Raw genomic sequence first — 20,000 nt, forward strand, 5'->3', positions numbered from 1 at the left:
CCCCCAGCATTTTGTGTGTGTTATTCTTTTTATTGATACCCCTCACCTACCACCTGCCAGTTTGTACTTCACCCCTTCCTCCACCTTCTAACTTTGTCTTCATCTCCCATCCTTTCCAGTCCTGTGAAGGATCTCAGCCCAAAACATCGACCTCATGGTGGGATGGCCAGTGCTGGCTGTGCTTACAACCCTCTGCAGTTTCTTCCAATTAAAACCTGATGAAGCACTTCATCCTGAAATGCTGAATGTTCATTCCTGTGGATAGATGCTGCCTGCCCTTGCAAGTTCCTCCAGCATTTTATCTTCTGTTGATCAATCACACGCTTTCTGCTTTTCTTTTCATTGGGATCCTGCTGTACACAGTTTGAGGGGGCCGTGTCCCATGGTTACCATTTGAGGTGCACATAGTTTTCGGCCAGTAGTTTTCGCCGAAGACGTACCGGTCAGTAGGTTAATTTGTCATTTGTGAATTGTCCCGTGGTTAGGCAAGGGTTAAATCAGGGGTTGCTGGGCGGGCGTGGCTGGTGGGGCTGTATCTCAATGAATCAAATAAAGTAATGTTTGCCGAAGTGTTTCAGGACACCCAGGGGCACAATAGAGTCAAGAGTGTTCCTTCTGTATGACCTCTTCAAATGAGAAGTCCAGTGTAGCAAGTTGAAAAGTTAACAGATTCAAAATAAAAAATGACAACGTGACCATGTCTGGCAGAGCAATGCTGTGCTTGTGGCAATTTAAATCTCAGTGTGTAACAGGATATGTACAATTGGATTGTAAAAAGCTGCCTTATGTTGGGAGCAGGATTGAGAGAGGGATGAAAGTACATCTGAAACTTAAAGGTCCAGCTCCAAAAAACTTGATATAACCTAGACTAGCAGCTCTTAGTAACTACCCTCAGAAAAGCCACAAATCCCAATAGGGGAGTGGATAATAACCCTCGTTTGCTCAATGTCTTCTGCTGCTGTGGCCCATCCACCTCAAGGTTTGACGTGTTGTGGGTTCAGAAATATTCTCCACCCCTCTGTCGAGTTACTGTCGTCACCCTGGCCATCCTCCTCTGAGCGCTCTCATTTTCATCCACAGAACTGCCGCTCACTGGATTGTTCCTCGCAGCATTCTCTGTAAGCTCTAATTTACAGTTCTCAAAATTTTTTATACCACGGACCAACACCATTAAGTAAAGGGTCCATGGACCCCAGGTTGGGAACCCCTGCCTAGAGACAGTTGTGTGTAAGGATCCCAGATCTGAAGTTTCTGAGACACTGAGAGCATCCCATCTGGCACCATGATAATTTCTTCACATTCTAATGCTCAGTCTGAACAGCAACTGAGCTTCCTGACCATGTCTCTCAGTCTGAACAGCAACTGAGCTTCCTGACCATGTCTCTCAGTCTGAACAGCAACTGAGCTTCCTGACCATGTCTCTCAGTCTGAACAGCAACTGAGCTTCCTGACCATGTCTCTCAGTCTGAACAGCAACTGAGCTTCCTGACCATGTCTCTCAGTCTGAACAGCAACTGAGCTTCCTGACCATGTCTCTCAGTCTGAACAGCAACTGAGCTTCCTGACCATGTCTCTCAGTCTGAACAGCAACTGAGCTTCCTGACCATGTCTGCATGCTTTGCGTTGCAGCCAATCGGCGGGTCTGATATTTGCATTCACGGACAGGTGTACCTAATGAAGTGACGACTGAGTGCCGTTCAATGAAAGTGGCATCATGGGTTCAAAGTCCAAAGTAAATTTATTATCAAAGAAATATATATATCACCATACACGTACAACCCTGAGTTTCATTTTCTTGTGGGCATTCACAGTAAATACAAAGAAACACAACAGAATCAATGAAAAACCATGCACAAGACAAACAATGTGCAAAAGACAGCAAACAGAGCAAGTGCAAAAATAAAAAAAATAAGCCATGAATTGATAACACGAGATGAAGAGTCCTTGAAAGCGAGTTGATAGGTGGTGGGAACTGTTGACTGTTGTAGGTGGGGGATAAAGAAAGCGTCTGGCACTCTGGACTTTAGCAGACTGAGGTTAAGAGTTAGACTTTTTGTTCAATTCTCATCCCCTCATTATAGGAAGCCTGTGGAAGATTTAGAGTTTTCAGAGGAAAATTATCAGGATTCTGCCTGTATAAGAGCAGGATTCTGTATTGGGTAGGTTGAGCGAGCTTGGGAATTTCTTTTGGAGCGAAGGAGGACGAGAGGTGACTTAGAAACGGGAATGGTGCCGGAGGATTGGCGTATTGCTCATGTGGTTGCATCGTTTAAAAAGGGTAACCTAAAGAGTAAACCTAGCAATTATAGACCTGTCAGTTTGACGTCAGTGGTGGGTAAATTAATGGAAAGTATTCTTAGAGATATAATTATCTAAATAGACAGGGTCTGATTAGGAACAGTCAACATGGATTTGTGCGTGGAAGGTCATATTTGACAAATCTTATTGAATTCTTTGAAGAAGTTACAAGGAAAGGTGATGAGGGTAAAGCAGTGGATGTTGTCTATATGGACTTCAGTAAGGCCTTTGACAAGGTTCTGCATGGAAGGTTAGTTAGGAAGGTTCAATCGTTAGGTATTAATATTGAAGTAGTAAAATGGATTCAACAGTGGCTGGATGGGAGATGCCAGAGAGTAGTGGTGGATAACTGTCAGGTTGGAGGCCGGTGACTAGTGGTGTGCCTCAAGGATCTGTACTGGGTCCAATGTTGTTTGTCATATACATTAATGATCTGGATGATGGGGTGGTAAATTGGATTAGTAAGTATGCAGGTGATACTAAGGAAGGTGGCGTTGTGGATAATGAAGTAGGTTTTCAAAGCTTGCAGAGAGATTTAGGCCAGTTAGAAGAGTGGGCTGAAAGATGGCAGATGGAGTTTAATGCTGATCAGTGTGAGGTGCTACATTTTGGTAGGACTAATCAAAATAGGACATACATGGTAAATGGTAGGACAATGAAGAATGTAGTAGAACAGAGTGATCTAGGAATAATGGTGCATAGTTCCCTGAAGGTGGAATCTCATGTGGATAGGGTGGTGAAGAAAGCTTTTGGTATGCTGGCCTTTATAAATCAGAGCATTGAGTATAGGAGTTGGGATGTAATGTTAAAATTGTACAAGGCATTGGTAAGAACAAATTTGGAGTATTGTGTACAGTTCTGGTCACCGAATTATAGGAAAGATGTCAACAAAATAGAGAGAGTACAGAGAAGATTTACTAGGATGTTACATGGGTTTCAGCACCTAAGTTACAGAGAAAGGTTGAATAAGTTAGGTCTTTATTCTTTGGAGCGTAGAAGGTTGAGGGGGGGACTTGATAGAGGTATTTAAAAGAGGGGGATAAATAGAGTTGACGTGGATAGGCTTTTTCCATTGAGTGTAGGGGAGATTCCAACAAGAGGACATGAGTTGAGAGTTTTAGGGATAACACAAGGGGGAATTTCTTTACGCAGAGAGTGGTAGCTGTTTGGAATGAGCTTACAGTAGAAGTGGTAAAGACAGGTTAAGTATTGTCATTTAAAGTAAAACTGGATAGGTATATGGGTAGAAAAGGAATGGAGGGCTATGGGCTGAGTTCAGGTCAGTGGGACTAGGTGAGAGTAAGCGTACGGCACGACTAGAAGGGCCAAGATGTCCTGTTCCCGTGCTGTAGATATATGGTTAATAGAGGTGTAGCAGATACAATAAGAAGAGTAGACTGACATCCAGACACTTTTCCCCAGGGCAGAGATGGCTAATATGATGGAGCAGAATTTTACGATGATTCAAGGGAAGTGTGCTGGAGGAGGTTTCTATACAAAAAATGGTGAGTATGAGGAATGTGCTGCCAGTGGAGGTGCGAGGGGTGAGAACGGTGAGTGTGTGGGACATGTTCCCAGCAGAGGTGGGAGGGGTGAGAATGGTGAGTGTGTGGGACGTGCTCCCAGTGGAGGTGGGGGGGGTGACAACGGTGAGTGTGTGGGACGTGCTGCCAGTGGAGGTGCGAGGGGTGAGAACGGTGAGTGTGTGGGACATGTTCCCAGCAGAGGTGGGAGGGGTGAGAACGGTGAGTGTGTGGGACATGCTCCCAGCGGAGGTGGGAGGGGTGGGAACGGTGAGTGTGTGGGACGTGTTCCCAGTGGAGGTGGGAGGGGTGAGAACGGTGAGCGTGTGGGACATGCTCCCAGCGGAGGTGGAGGGGTGGGAACGGTGAGTGTGTGGGATGTGCTCCCAGCGGAGGTGGGAGGGGTGAGAATGGTGAGTGTGTGGGATGTGTTCCCAGCGGAGGTGGGAGGGGTGAGAATGGTGAGTGTGTGGGACATGTTCCCAGCGGAGGTGGGAGGGGTGAGAACGGTGAGTGTGTGGGATGTGTTCCCAGCGGAGGTGGGAGGGGTGAGAATGGTGAGTGTGTGGGACATGTTCCCAGCGGAGGTGGGAGGGGTGAGAATGGTGAGTGTGTGGGACGTGCTCCCAGTGGAGGTGGGGGGGTGACAACGGTGAGTGTGTGGGACGTGCTCCCAGTGGAGGTGCGAGGGGTGAGAACGGTGAGTGTGTGGGACGTGCTCCCAGCGGAGGTGGGAGGGGTGAGAACAGTGAGTGTGTGGGACGTGTTCCCAGTGGAGGTGGGAGGGGTGGGAACGGTGAGTGTGTGGGACGTGTTCCCAGTGGAGGTGGGAGGGGTGAGAACGGTGAGTGTGTGGGACGTGCTCCCAGCGGAGGTGGGAGGCGTGAGAACGGTGAGTGTGTGGGATGTGCTGCCAGCGGAGGTGGGAGGGGTGAGAATGGTGAGTGTGTGGGACGTGCTCCCAGTGGAGGTGCGAGGGGTGAGAACGGTGAGTGTGTGGGACGTGCTCCCAGCGGAGGTGGAGGGGTGAGAACGGTGAGTGTGTGGGACATGTTCCCAGTGGAGGTGGGAGGGGTGAGAACGGTGAGTGTGTGGGACGTGCTCCCAGCGGAGGTGCGAGGGGTGAGAACGGTGAGTGTGTGGGACGTGTTCCCAGTGGAGGTGGGAGGGGTGAGAACGGTGAGTGTGTGGGACGTGCTCCCAGTGGAGGTGGGAGGGGTGAGAACGGTGAGTGTGTGGGACATGCTCCCAGCGGAGGTGCGAGGGGTGAGAATGGTGAGTGTGTGGGACGTGCTCCCAGTGGAGGTGGGAGGGGTGAGAACGGTGAGTGTGTGGGATGTGTTCCCAGCGGAGGTGGGAGGGGTGAGAACGTTGAGTGTGTGGGATGCGCTCCCAGTGGAGGTGGGAGGGGTGAGAACGGTGAGTGTGTGGGACGTGTTCCCAGTGGAGGTGGGAGGGGTGAGAACGGTGAGTGTGTGGGACGTGCTCCCAGTGGAGGTGGGAGGGGTGACAGAGGTGAGTGTGTGGGACGTGCTCCCAGTGGAGGTGGGAGGGGTGAGAACGGTGAGTGTGTGGGATGCGCTCCCAGCGGAGGTGGGAGGGTTGAGAATGGTGAGTGTGTGGGACATGTTCCCAGCGGAGGTGGGAGGGGTGAGAACGGTGAGTGTGTGGGACATATTCCCAGCGGAGGTGGAGGGGTGGGAACGGTGAGTGTGTGGGATGTGCTCCCAGCGGAGGTGGGAGGGGTGAGAATGGTGAGTGTGTGGGATGTGTTCCCAGCGGAGGTGGGAGGGGTGAGAATGGTGAGTGTGTGGGACATGTTCCCAGCGGAGGTGGGAGGGGTGAGAACGGTGAGTGTGTGGGACGTGTTCCCAGCGGAGGTGGGAGGGGTGAGAACGGTGAGTGTGTGGGACGTGTTCCCAGCGGAGGAGGGAGGGGTGAGAACGGTGAGTGTGTGGGACGTGCTCCCAGTGGAGGTGGGAGGGGTGAGAACGGTGAGTGTGTGGGACGTGCTCCCAGTGGAGGTGGGGGGGTGAGAACGGTGAGTGTGTGGGACGTGTTCCCAGTGGAGGTGGGAGGGGTGAGAACGGTGAGTGTGTGGGACGTGTTATCAGTGGAGGTGGGAGGGGTTGAGAATGGTGAGTGTGTGGGACGTGTTCCCAGCAGAGGTGGGAGGGGTGAGAATGGTGAGTGTGTGGGACGTGCTCCCAGTGGAGGTGGGGGGGTGACAACGGTGAGTGTGTGGGACGTGCTGCCAGTGGAGGTGCGAGGGGTGAGAACGGTGAGTGTGTGGGATGTGTTCCCAGTGGAGGTGGGAGGGGTGAGAACGGTGAGTGTGTGGGATGCGCTCCCAGTGGAGGTGGGAGGGGTGAGAACGGTGAGTGTGTGGGACGTGTTCCCAGTGGAGGTGGGAGGGGTGAGAACGGTGAGTGTGTGGGACGTGCTCCCAGCGGAGGTGGGAGGCGTGAGAACGGTGAGTGTGTGGGACGTGCTCCCAGTGGAGGTGCGAGGGGTGAGAACGGTGAGTGTGTGGGACATGTTCCCAGCAGAGGTGGGAGGGGTGAGAACGGTGAGTGTGTGGGACATGCTCCCAGCGGAGGTGGAGGGGTGGGAACGGTGAGTGTGTGGGATGTGCTCCCAGCGGAGGTGGGAGGGGTGAGAACGGTGAGTGTGTGGGACGTGCTCCCAGTGGAGGTGGGAGGGGTGAGAATGGTGAGTGTGTGGGACATGTTCCCAGTGGAGGTGGGAGGGGTGAGAACGGTGAGTGTGTGGGACGTGCTCCCAGCGGAGGTGGGAGGGGTGAGAACGGTGTGTGTGTGGGACGTGCTCCCAGTGGAGGTGGGAGGGGTGAGAACGGTGAGTGTGTGGGACATGTTCCCAGCGGAGGTGGGAGGCGTGAGAACGGTGAGTGTGTGGGACATGTTCCCAGTGGAGGTGGGAGGGGTGAGAACGATGAGTTTGTGGGTCATGTTCCCAGCGGAGGTGGGAGGGGTGAGAACGGTGAGTGTGTGGGACATGCTCCCAGCGGAGGTGGGAGGGGTGAGAATGGTGAGTGTGTGGGATGTGCTCCCAGCGGAGGTGGGAGGGGTGAGAACGGTGAGTGTGTGGGATGTGTTCCCAGCGGAGGTGGGAGGGGTGAGAATGGTGAGTGTGTGGGATGTGTTCCCAGCGGAGGTGGGAGGGGTGAGAATGGTGAGTGTGTGGGACATGTTCCCAGCGGAGGTGGGAGGGGTGAGAACGGTGAGTGTGTGGGACATGCTCCCAGCGGAGGTGGGAGGGGTGAGAACGGTGAGTGTGTGGGATGTGCTCCCAGCGGAGGTGGGAGGGGTGAGAATGGTGAGTGTGTGGGATGTGTTCCCAGCGGAGGTGGGAGGGGTGAGAATGGTGAGTGTGTGGGATGTGTTCCCAGCGGAGGTGGGAGGGGTGACAACGGTGAGTGTGTGGGACGTGCTCCCAGTGGAGGTGCGAGGGGTGAGAACGGTGAGTGTGTGGGACGTGTTCCCAGTGGAGGTGGGAGGGGTGAGAACGGTGAGTGTGTGGGACGTGCTCCCAGCGGAGGTGGGAGGGGTGAGAACGGTGAGTGTGTGGGATGTGCTGCCAGCGGAGGTGGGAGGCGTGAGAACGGTGAGTGTGTGGGATGTGCTGCCAGCGGAGGTGGGAGGGGTGCGAATGGTGAGTGTGTGGGACGTGCTCCCAGCGGAGGTGGAGGGGTGAGAACGGTGAGTGTGTGGGACATGTTCCCAGTGGAGGTGGGAGGGGTGAGAACGGTGAGTGTGTGGGACGTGCTCTCAGTGGAGGTGGGAGGGGTGAGAACGGTGAGTATGTGGGACGTGCTCCCAGTGGAGGTGCGACGGGTGAGAACGGTGAGTGTGTGGGACATGTTCCCAGTGGAGGTGGGAGGGGTGAGAACGGTGAGTGTGTGGGACATGTTCCCAGTGGAGGTGGGAGGGGTGAGAACGGTGAGTGTGTGGGACGTGCTCCCAGCGGAGGTGCGAGGGGTGAGAACGGTGAGTGTGTGGGACGTGTTCCCAGTGGAGGTGGGAGGGGTGAGAACGGTGAGTGTGTGGGACGTGCTCCCAGTGGAGGTGGAAGGGGTGAGAACGGTGAGTGTGTGGGACATGCTCCCAGTGGAGGTGGGAGGGGTGAGAACGGTGAGTGTGTGGGACGTGCTCCCAGTGGAGGTGGGAGGGGTGAGAACGGTGAGTGTGTGGGATGTGTTCCCAGCGGAGGTGGGAGGGGTGAGAACGTTGAGTGTGTGGGATGCGCTCCCAGCGGAGGTGGGAGGGTTGAGAATGGTGAGTGTGTGGGACATGTTCCCAGCGGAGGTGGGAGGGGTGAGAACGGTGAGTGTGTGGGACATGCTCCCAGTGGAGGTGGGAGGGGTGAGAACGGTGAGTGTGTGGGACGTGTTCCCAGCGGAGGTGGGAGGGGTGAGAACGGTGAGTGTGTGGGACGTGCTCCCAGTGGAGGTGGGAGGGGTGACAGAGGTGAGTGTGTGGGACGTGCTCCCAGTGGAGGTGGGAGGGGTGAGAACGGTGAGTGTGTGGGATGTGTTCCCAGCGGAGGTGGGAGGGGTGAGAACGTTGAGTGTGTGGGATGCGCTCCCAGCGGAGGTGGGAGGGGTGAGAACGGTGAGTGTGTGGGACGTGTTCCCAGCGGAGGTGGGAGGGGTGAGAACGGTGAGTGTGTGGGACGTGCTCCCAGCGGAGGTGGGGGGAGAGAACGGTGAGTGTGTGGGACGTGCTCTCAGCGGAGGTGGGGGGAGAGAACGGTGAGTGTGTGGGACGTGCTCCCAGTGGAGGAGGGAGGGGTGAGAACGGTGAGTGTGTGGGACATGTTCCCAGTGGAGGTGGGAGGGGTGAGAACGGTGAGTGTGTGGGACGTGTTCCCAGTGGAGGTGGGAGGGGTGAGAACGGTGAGTGTGTGGGACATGTTCCCAGCGGAGGTGGGAGGGGTGAGAACGGTGAGTGTGTGGGACGTGCTCCCAGCGGAGGTGGGGGGAGAGAACGGTGAGTGTGTGGGACGTGCTCTCAGCGGAGGTGGGGGGAGAGAACGGTGAGTGTGTGGGACGTGCTCCCAGTGGAGGAGGGAGGGGTGAGAACGGTGAGTGTGTGGGACATGTTCCCAGTGGAGGTGGGAGGGGTGAGAATGGTGAGTGTGTGGGACGTGCTCCCAGCGGAGGTGGGGGGAGAGAACGGTGAGTGTGTGGGACGTGCTCTCAGCGGAGGTGGAGGGGTGAGAACGGTGAGTGTGTGGGACATGTTCCCAGTGGAGGTGGGAGGGGTGAGAACGGTGAGTGTGTGGGACGTGCTCTCAGTGGAGGTGGGAGGGGTGAGAACGGTGAGTGTGTGGGACATGCTCCCAGCGGAGGTGCGAGGGGTGAGAACGGTGAGTGTGTGGGACGTGCTCCCAGTGGAGGTGGGAGGGGTGAGAACGGTGAGTGTGTGGGACGTGCTCCCAGTGGAGGTGGGAGGGGTGAGAACGGTGAGTGTGTGGGACGTGCTCCCAGTGGAGGTGGGAGGGGTGAGAATGGTGAGTGTGTGGGATGTGCTCCCAGTGGAGGTGGAAGGGGTGAGAACGGTGAGTGTGTGGGACGTGCTCCCAGTGGAGGTGGGAGGGGTGAGAACGGTGAGTGTGTGGGATGTGTTCCCAGCGGAGGTGGGAGGGGTGAGAACGTTGAGTGTGTGGGATGCGCTCCCAGCGGAGGTGGGAGGGTTGAGAATGGTGAGTGTGTGGGACATGTTCCCAGCGGAGGTGGGAGGGGTGAGAACGGTGAGTGTGTGGGACATGCTCCCAGTGGAGGTGGGAGGGGTGAGAACGGTGAGTGTGTGGGACGTGCTCCCAGTGGAGGTGGGAGGGGTGAGAACGGTGAGTGTGTGGGACGTGTTCCCAGTGGAGGTGGGAGGGGTGAGAACGGTGAGTGTGTGGGACGTGCTCCCAGTGGAGGTGGGAGGGGTGACAGAGGTGAGTGTGTGGGACGTGCTCCCAGTGGAGGTGGGAGGGGTGAGAACGGTGAGTGTGTGGGATGCGCTCCCAGCGGAGGTGGGAGGGTTGAGAATGGTGAGTGTGTGGGACATGTTCCCAGCGGAGGTGGGAGGGGTGAGAACGGTGAGTGTGTGGGATGTGCTCCCAGCGGAGGTGGGAGGGGTGAGAATGGTGAGTGTGTGGGATGTGTTCCCAGCGGAGGTGGGAGGGGTGAGAATGGTGAGTGTGTGGGACGTGTTCCCAGCGGAGGAGGGAGGGGTGAGAACGGTGAGTGTGTGGGACGTGCTCCCAGTGGAGGTGGGAGGGGTGAGAATGGTGAGTGTGTGGGACATGTTCCCAGCGGAGGTGGGAGGGGTGAGAACGGTGAGTGTGTGGGACATGTTCCCAGCAGAGGTGGGAGGGGTGAGAATGGTGAGTGTGTGGGACGTGCTCCCAGTGGAGGTGGGGGGGTGACAACGGTGAGTGTGTGGGACGTGCTGCCAGTGGAGGTGCGAGGGGTGAGAACGGTGAGTGTGTGGGACATGTTCCCAGCAGAGGTGGGAGGGGTGAGAACGGTGAGTGTGTGGGACATGCTCCCAGCGGAGGTGGAGGGGTGGGAACGGTGAGTGTGTGGGATGTGCTCCCAGCGGAGGTGGGAGGGGTGAGAATGGTGAGTGTGTGGGATGTGTTCCCAGCGGAGGTGGGAGGGGTGAGAATGGTGAGTGTGTGGGACATGTTCCCAGCGGAGGTGGGAGGGGTGAGAACGGTGAGTGTGTGGGACGTGCTCCCAGTGGAGGTGCGAGGGGTGAGAACGGTGAGTGTGTGGGACGTGCTCCCAGCGGAGGTGGGAGGGGTGAGAACAGTGAGTGTGTGGGACGTGTTCCCAGTGGAGGTGGGAGGGGTGGGAACGGTGAGTGTGTGGGACGTGTTCCCAGTGGAGGTGGGAGGGGTGAGAACGGTGAGTGTGTGGGACGTGCTCCCAGCGGAGGTGGGAGGGGTGAGAACGGTGAGTGTGTGGGACGTGCTCCCAGTGGAGGTGCGAGGGGTGAGAACGGTGAGTGTGTGGGACGTGCTCCCAGCGGAGGTGGGAGGGGTGAGAACAGTGAGTGTGTGGGACGTGTTCCCAGTGGAGGTGGGAGGGGTGAGAACGGTGAGTGTGTGGGACGTGCTCCCAGCGGAGGTGGAGGGGTGAGAACGGTGAGTGTGTGGGACATGTTCTCAGTGGAGGTGGGAGGGGTGAGAACGGTGAGTATGTGGGACGTGCTCCCAGTGGAGGTGCGACGGGTGAGAACGGTGAGTGTGTGGGACGTGCTCCCAGCGGAGGTGCGAGGGGTGAGAACGGTGAGTGTGTGGGACGTGTTCCCAGTGGAGGTGGGAGGGGTGAGAACGGTGAGTGTGTGGGACGTGCTCCCAGTGGAGGTGGAAGGGGTGAGAACGGTGAGTGTGTGGGACGTGTTCCCAGCGGAGGTGGGAGGGTTGAGAATGGTGAGTGTGTGGGACATGTTCCCAGCGGAGGTGGGAGGGGTGAGAACGGTGAGTGTGTGGGACGTGCTCCCAGTGGAGGTGGGAGGGGTGAGAACGGTGAGTGTGTGGGACGTGCTCCCAGTGGAGGTGGGAGGGGTGAGAACGGTGAGTGTGTGGGACGTGTTCCCAGTGGAGGTGGGAGGGGTGAGAACGGTGAGTGTGTGGGACGTGCTCCCAGTGGAGGTGGGAGGGGTGACAGAGGTGAGTGTGTGGGACGTGCTCCCAGTGGAGGTGGGAGGGGTGAGAACGGTGAGTGTGTGGGATGTGTTCCCAGCGGAGGTGGGAGGGGTGAGAACGTTGAGTGTGTGGGATGCGCTCCCAGCGGAGGTGGGAGGGTTGAGAATGGTGAGTGTGTGGGACATGTTCCCAGCGGAGGTGGGAGGGGTGAGAACGGTGAGTGTGTGGGACATATTCCCAGCGGAGGTGGGAGGGGTGAGAACGGTGAGTGTGTGGGACGTGTTCCCAGCGGAGGTGGGAGGGGTGAGAACGGTGAGTGTGTGGGACGTGTTCCCAGCGGAGGAGGGAGGGGTGAGAACGGTGAGTGTGTGGGACGTGCTCCCAGTGGAGGTGGGAGGGGTGAGAACGTTGAGTGTGTGGGATGCGCTCCCAGCGGAGGTGGGAGGGTTGAGAATGGTGAGTGTGTGGGACATGTTCCCAGCGGAGGTGGGAGGGGTGAGAACGGTGAGTGTGTGGGACGTGTTCCCAGCGGAGGTGGGAGGGGTGAGAACGGTGAGTGTGTGGGACGTGTTCCCAGTGGAGGTGGGAGGGGTGAGAATGGTGAGTGTGTGGGACATGTTCCCAGCGGAGGTGGGAGGGGTGAGAACGGTGAGTGTGTGGGATGTGTTCCCAGCGGAGGTGGGAGGGGTGAGAATGGTGAGTGTGTGGGATGTGTTCCCAGCGGAGGTGGGAGGGGTGGGAACGGTGAGTGTGTGGGATGTGCTCCCAGCGGAGGTGGGAGGGGTGAGAAAGGTGAGTGTGTGGGATGTGTTCCCAGCGGAGGTGGGAGGGGTGAGAATGGTGAGTGTGTGGGACATGTTCCCAGCAGAGGTGGGAGGGGTGAGAACGGTGAGTGTGTGGGACATGCTCCCAGCGGAGGTGGGAGGGGTGAGAATGGTGAGTGTGTGGGATGTGTTCCCAGCGGAGGTGGGAGGGGTGAGAATGGTGAGTGTGTGGGACATGTTCCCAGCGGAGGTGGGAGGGGTGAGAACGGTGAGTGTGTGGGACGTGTTCCCAGCGGAGGTGGGAGGGGTGAGAACGGTGAGTGTGTGGGATGTGTTCCCAGCGGAGGTGGGAGGGGTGAGAATGGTGAGTGTGTGGGATGTGTTCCCAGCGGAGGTGGGAGGGGTGAGAATGGTGAGTGTGTGGGATGTGTTCCCAGCGGAGGTGGGAGGGGTGAGAATGGTGAGTGTGTGGGACGTGCTCCCAGCGGAGGTGGGAGGGGTGAGAACGGTGAGTGTGTGGGACGTGCTCCCAGCGGAGGTGGGAGGGGTGAGAACGGTGAGTGTGTGGGATGTGCTCCCAGCGGAGGTGGGAGGGGTGAGAATGGTGAGTGTGTGGGATGTGTTCCCAGCGGAGGTGGGAGGGGTGAGAATGGTGAGTGTGTGGGATGTGTTCCCAGCAGAGGTGGGAGGGGTGAGAATGGTGAGTGTGTGGGACATGCTCCCAGTGGAGGTGGGGGGGTGACAACGGTGAGTGTGTGGGACGTGCTCCCAGTGGAGGTGCGAGGGGTGAGAACGGTGAGTGTGTGGGACGTGCTCCCAGCGGAGGTGGGAGGCGTGAGAACGGTGAGTGTGTGGGATGTGCTGCCAGCGGAGGTGGGAGGGGTGAGAATGGTGAGTGTGTGGGACGTGCTCCCAGCGGAGGTGGAGGGGTGGGAACGGTGAGTGTGTGGGACATGTTCCCAGCGGAGGTGGAGGGGTGAGAACGGTGAGTGTGTGGGACATGTTCCCAGTGGAGGTGGGAGGGGTGAGAACGGTGAGTGTGTGGGACATGTTCCCAGTGGAGGTGGGAGGGGTGAGAACGGTGAGTGTGTGGGACATGTTCCCAGTGGAGGTGGGAGGGGTGAGAACGGTGAGTGTGTGGGACATGTTCCCAGTGGAGGTGGGAGGGGTGAGAATGGTGAGTGTGTGGGACATGTTCCCAGTGGAGGTGGGAGGGGTGAGAACGGTGAGTGTGTGGGACATGTTCCCAGTGGAGGTGGGAGGGGTGAGAACGGTGAGTGTGTGGGACATGTTCCCAGTGGAGGTGGGAGGGGTGAGAATGGTGAGTGTGTGGGACGTGTTCCCAGTGGAGGTGGGAGGGGTGAGAACGGTGAGTGTGTGGGACATGTTCCCAGTGGAGGTGGGAGGGGTGAGAATGGTGAGTGTGTGGGACATGTTCCCAGTGGAGGTGGGAGGGGTGAGAATGGTGAGTGTGTGGGACATGTTCCCAGTGGAGGTGGGAGGGGTGAGAACGGTGAGTGTGTGGGACATGTTCCCAGTGGAGGTGGGAGGGGTGAGAATGGTGAGTGTGTGGGACGTGTTCCCAGTGGAGGTGGGAGGGGTGAGAACGGTGAGTGTGTGGGACATGTTCCCAGTGGAGGTGGGAGGGGTGAGAACGGTGAGTGTGTGGGACATGTTCCCAGTGGAGGTGGGAGGGGTGAGAACGGTGAGTGTGTGGGACATGTTCCCAGTGGAGGTGGGAGGGGTGAGAATGGTGAGTGTGTGGGACATGTTCCCAGTGGAGGTGGGAGGGGTGAGAACGGTGAGTGTGTGGGACATGTTCCCAGTGGAGGTGGGAGGGGTGAGAACGGTGAGTGTGTGGGACATGTTCCCAGTGGAGGTGGGAGGGGTGAGAACGGTGAGTGTGTGGGACATGTTCCCAGTGGAGGTGGGAGGGGTGAGAACGGTGAGTGTGTGGGACATGTTCCCAGTGGAGGTGGGAGGGGTGAGAACGGTGAGTGTGTGGGACATGTTCCCAGTGGAGGTGGGAGGGGTGAGAATGGTGAGTGTGTGGGACATGTTCCCAGTGGAGGTGGGAGGGGTGAGAACGGTGAGTGTGTGGGACATGTTCCCAGTGGAGGTGGGAGGGGTGAGAATGGTGAGTGTGTGGGACGTGTTCCCAGTGGAGGTGGGAGGGGTGAGAACGGTGAGTGTGTGGGACATGTTCCCAGTGGAGGTGGGAGGGGTGAGAACGGTGAGTGTGTGGGACATGTTCCCAGTGGAGGTGGGAGGGGTGAGAATGGTGAGTGTGTGGGACATGTTCCCAGCGGAGGTGGGAGGGGTGAGAACGGTGAGTGTGTGGGACGTGTTCCCAGCGGAGGTGGGAGGGGTGAGAACGGTGAGTGTGTGGGACGTGCTCCCAGCGGAGGTGCGAGGGGTGAGAACGGTGAGTGTGTGGGACGTGCTCCCAGCGGAGGTGCGAGGGGTGAGAACGGTGAGTGTGTGGGACATGTTCCCAGTGGAGGTGGGAGGGGTGAGAACGGTGAGTGTGTGGGACGTGTTCCCAGCGGAGGTGGGAGGGGTGAGAACGGTGAGTGTGTGGGACGTGCTCCCAGCGGAGGTGCGAGGGGTGAGAACGGTGAGTGTGTGGGACGTGTTCCCAGCGGAGGTGGGAGGGGTGAGAACGGTGAGTGTGTGGGACGTGCTCCCAGCGGAGGTGGGAGGGGTGAGAACGGTGAGTGTGTGGGACGTGCTCCCAGCGGAGGAGGGAGGGGTGAGAACGGTGAGTGTGTGGGACGTGCTCCCAGCGGAGGTGCGAGGGGTGAGAACGGTGAGTGTGTGGGACGTGTTCCCAGTGGAGGTGGGAGGGGTGAGAATGGTGAGTGTGTGGGACATGTTCCCAGCAGAGGTGGGAGGGTTGAGAATGGTGAGTGTGTGGGACATGCTCCCAGCGGAGGTGGGAGGGGTGAGAACGGTGAGTGTATGGGACGTGCTCCCAGTGGAGGTGGGAGGGGTGAGAACGGTGAGTGTGTGGGACGTGCTCCCAGTGGAGGTGGGAGGGGTGAGAACGGTGAGTGTGTGGGACGTGTTCCCAGTGGAGGTGGGAGGGGTGAGAATGGTGAGTGTGTGGGACATGCTCCCAGCGGAGGTGGAGGAGTGGGAACGGTGAGTGTGTGGGACATGCTCCCAGTGGAGGTGGGAGGGGTGAGAACGGTGAGTGTGTGGGACGTGTTCCCAGTGGAGGTGGGAGGGGTGAGAACGGTGAGTGTGTGGGACGTGTTCCCAGCGGAGGTGGGAGGGGTGAGAACGGTGAGTGTGTGGGACGTGCTCCCAGCGGAGGTGCGAGGGGTGAGAACGGTGAGTGTGTGGGACGTGTTCCCAGCGGAGGTGGGAGGGGTGAGAACGGTGAGTGTGTGGGACGTGCTCCCAGCGGAGGTGGGAGGGGTGAGAACGGTGAGTGTGTGGGACGTGCTCCCAGCGGAGGAGGGAGGGGTGAGAACGGTGAGTGTGTGGGACGTGCTCCCAGCGGAGGTGCGAGGGGTGAGAACGGTGAGTGTGTGGGACGTGTTCCCAGTGGAGGTGGGAGGGGTGAGAATGGTGAGTGTGTGGGACATGTTCCCAGCAGAGGTGGGAGGGTTGAGAATGGTGAGTGTGTGGGACATGCTCCCAGCGGAGGTGGGAGGGGTGAGAACGGTGAGTGTATGGGACGTGCTCCCAGTGGAGGTGGGAGGGGTGAGAACGGTGAGTGTGTGGGACGTGCTCCCAGTGGAGGTGGGAGGGGTGAGAACGGTGAGTGTGTGGGACGTGTTCCCAGTGGAGGTGGGAGGGGTGAGAATGGTGAGTGTGTGGGACATGCTCCCAGCGGAGGTGGAGGGGTGGGAACGGTGAGTGTGTGGGACATGCTCCCAGTGGAGGTGGGAGGGGTGAGAACGGTGAGTGTGTGGGACGTGTTCCCAGTGGAGGTGGGAGGGGTGAGAATGGTGAGTGTGTGGGACGTGCTCCCAGCGGAGGTGGAGGGGTGGGAACGGTGAGTGTGTGGGACATGCTCCCAGTGGAGGTGGAGGGGTGGGAACGGTGAGTGTGTGGGACGTGTTCCCAGTGGAGGTGGGAGGGGTGAGAACGGTGAGTGTGTGGGACGTGTTCCCAGTGGAGGTGGGAGGGGTGAGAATGGTGAGTGTGTGGGACGTGTTCCCAGTGGAGGTGGAGGTGTGAGAATGGTGAGTGTGTGGGACGTGCTCCCAGTGGAGGTGGGAGGGGTGAGAACGGTGAGTGTGTGGGACATGTTCCCAGTGGAGGTGCGAGGGGTGAGAACGGTGAGTGTGTGGGACGTGCTCCCAGTGGAGGTGGGAGGGGTGAGAACGGTGAGTGTGTGGGACGTGCTCCCAGTGGAGGTGGGAGGGGTGAGAACGGTGAGTGTGTGGGATGTGTTCCCAGCGGAGGTGGGAGGGGTGAGAACGTTGAGTGTGTGGGATGTGTTCCCAGTGGAGGTGGGAGGGGTGAGAATGGTGAGTGTGTGGGACGTGTTCCCAGTGGAGGTGGGAGGGGTGAGAACGGTGAGTGTGTGGGACGTGTTCCCAGCGGAGGTGGGAGGGGTGAGAACGGTGAGTGTGTGGGACGTGCTCCCAGTGGAGGTGGGAGGGGTGAGAACGGTGAGTGTGTGGGACGTGCTCCCAGTGGAGGTGGGAGGGGTGAGAACGGTGAGTGTGTGGGACGTGTTCCCAGTGGAGGTGGGAGGGGTGAGAACGGTGAGTGTGTGGGACGTGCTCCCAGTGGAGGTGGGAGGGGTGACAGAGGTGAGTGTGTGGGACGTGCTCCCAGTGGAGGTGGGAGGGGTGAGAACGGTGAGTGTGTGGGATGTGTTCCCAGCGGAGGTGGGAGGGGTGAGAACGTTGAGTGTGTGGGATGCGCTCCCAGCGGAGGTGGGAGGGTTGAGAATGGTGAGTGTGTGGGACGTGCTCCCAGCGGAGGTGGGAGGGGTGAGAACGGTGAGTGTGTGGGACGTGTTCCCAGCGGAGGTGGGAGGGGTAAGAACGGTGAGTGTGTGGGACGTGTTCCCAGCGGAGGAGGGAGGGGTGAGAACGGTGAGTGTGTGGGACGTGCTCCCAGTGGAGGTGGGAGGGGTGAGAACGGTGAGTGTGTGGGACGTGTTCCCAGCGGAGGAGGGAGGGGTGAGAACGGTGAGTGTGTGGGACGTGCTCCCAGTGGAGGTGGGAGGGGTGTGAACGTTGAGTGTGTGGGATGCGCTCTCAGCGGAGGTGGGAGGGGTGAGAACGGTGAGTGTGTGGGACGGGTTCCCAGCGGAGGAGGGAGGGGTGAGAACGGTGAGTGTGTGGGACGTGTTCCCAGCGGAGGAGGGAGGGGTGAGAACGTTGAGTGTGTGGGATGCGCTCTCAGCGGAGGTGGGAGGGGTGAGAACGGTGAGTGTGTGGGACGTGTTCCCAGCGGAGGAGGGAGGGGTGAGAACGGTGAGTGTGTGGGACGTGCTCCCAGTGGAGGTGGGAGGGGTGAGAACGGTGAGTGTGTGGGACGTGTTCCCAGTGGAGGTGGGAGGGGTGAGAACGGTGAGTGTGTGGGACGTGTTCCCAGCGGAGGTGGGAGGGGTGAGAATGGTGAGTGTGTGGGACGTGTTCCCAGTGGAGGTGGGAGGGGTGAGAATGGTGAGTGTGTGGGACGTGTTCCCAGCGGAGGTGGGAGGGGTGAGAATGGTGAGTGTGTGGGACGTGTTCCCAGCGGAGGTGATGGGGGTGAGAATGGTGAGTGTGTGGGACGTGCTCCCAGTGGAGGTGGGAGGGGTGAGAATGGTGAGTGTGTGGGACGTGTTCCCAGCGGAGGTGGGAGGGGTGAGAATGGTGAGTGTGTGGGACGTGTTCCCAGCGGAGGTGATGGGGGTGAGAATGGTGAGTGTGTGGGACGTGTTCCCAGTGGAGGTGGGAGGGGTGAGAACGGTGAGTGTGTGGGACGTGTTCCCAGCGGAGGTGGGAGGGGTGAGAATGGTGAGTGTGTGGGACGTGTTCCCAGTGGAGGTGGGAGGGGTGAGAATGGTGAGTGTGTGGGATGTGTTCCCAGCGGAGGTGGGAGGGGTGAGAATGGTGAGTGTGTGGGACGTGTTCCCAGCGGAGGTGATGGGGGTGAGAATGGTGAGTGTGTGGGACGTGCTCCCAGTGGAGGTGGGAGGGGTGAGAACGGTGAGTGTGTGGGATGTGTTCCCAGCGGAGGTGGGAGGGGTGAGAATGGTGAGTGTGTGGGACGTGTTCCCAGTGGAGGTGGGAGGGGTGAGAACGGTGAGTGTGTGGGACGTGCTCCCAGCGGAGGTGGGAGGCGTGAGAACGGTGAGTGTGTGGGATGCGTTCCCAGTGGAGGTGGGAGGGGTGAGAACGGTGAGTGTGTGGGACGTGTTCCCAGCGGAGGTGGGAGGGGTGAGAACGGTGAGTGTGTGGGACATGTTCCCAGTGGAGGTGGGAGGGGTGAGAACGATGAGTTTGTGGGTCATGTTCCCAGTGGAGGTGCGAGGGGTGAGAACGATGAGTTTGTGGGATGCGTTCCCAGCGGAGGTGGGAGGGGTGAGAACGGTGAGTGTGTGGGACGTGCTCCCAGCAGAGGTGGGAGGGGTGAGAACGGTGAGTGTGTGGGACGTGCTCCCAGCGGAGGTGGGAGGGGTGAGAACGGTGAGTGTGTGGGACGTGCTCCCAGTGGAGGTGGGAGGGGTGAGAACGGTGAGTGTGTGGGACGTGCTCCCAGTGGAGGTGGGAGGGGTGAGAACGGTGAGTGTGTGGGACGTGTTCCCAGCGGAGGTGGGAGGGGTAAGAACGGTGAGTGTGTGGGACGTGTTCCCAGCGGAGGTGGGAGGGGTGAGAACGGTGAGTGTGTGGGACGTGTTCCCAGCGGAGGTGGGAGGGGTGAGAACGGTGAGTGTGTGGGACGTGCTCCCAGTGGAGGTGGGAGGGGTGAGAACGGTGAGTGTGTGGGACATGTTCCCAGTGGAGGTGGGAGGGGTGAGAACGGTGAGTGTGTGGGACGTGCTCCCAGCGGAGGTGGGAGGGGTGAGAATGGTGAGTGTGTGGGACATGTTCCCAGTGGAGGTGGGAGGGGTGAGAACGGTGAGTGTGTGGGACATGTTCCCAGCGGAGGTGGGAGGGGTGAGAACGGTGAGTGTGTGGGATGCGCTCCCAGCGGAGGTGGGAGGGTTGAGAATGGTGAGTGTGTGGGACATGTTCCCAGCAGAGGTGGGAGGGGTGAGAATGGTGAGTGTGTGGCACGTGCTCCCAGTGGAGGTGGGAGGGGTGACAGAGGTGAGTGTGTGGGACATGTTCCCAGCGGAGGTGGGAGGGGTGACAGAGGTGAGTGTGTGGGATGTGTTCCCAGCGGAGGTGGGAGGGGTGACAGAGGTGAGTGTGTGGGACATGTTCCCAGTGGAGGTGGGAGGGGTGAGAACGGTGAGTGTGTGGGACATGTTCCCAGTGGAGGTGGGAGGGGTGAGAACGGTAAGTGTGTGGGACGTGCTCCCAGCGGAGGTGGGAGGGGTGAGAATGGTGAGTGTGTGGGATGCGCTCCCAGTGGAGGTGGAAGGGGTGAGAACGGTGAGTGTGTGGGACATGTTCCCAGCGGAGGTGGGAGGGGTGAGAACGGTGAGTGTGTGGGACATGTTCCCAGCGGAGGTGGGAGGGGTGAGAACGGTGAGTGTGTGGGACATGTTCCCAGCGGAGGTGGGAGGGGTGAGAATGGTGAGTTTGCGGGATGTGTTCCCAGCGGAGGAGGGAGGGGTGAGAACGGT

General features: G+C 59.1%; 1 protein-coding gene across 2 annotated transcripts in view; it reads right to left on the reverse strand.

The window, feature by feature from the left end:
* LOC140719254 (complement C1q tumor necrosis factor-related protein 1-like) overlaps positions 1-20,000 on the reverse strand; it is a 58,313-nt gene that overhangs the window by 32,495 nt on the left and 5,818 nt on the right. The window lies entirely within an intron of this gene.

Source organism: Hemitrygon akajei, chromosome 31 (genome assembly GCF_048418815.1).
Source record: "Hemitrygon akajei chromosome 31, sHemAka1.3, whole genome shotgun sequence".
NCBI classification, from domain to species: Eukaryota; Metazoa; Chordata; class Chondrichthyes; order Myliobatiformes; family Dasyatidae; genus Hemitrygon; species Hemitrygon akajei.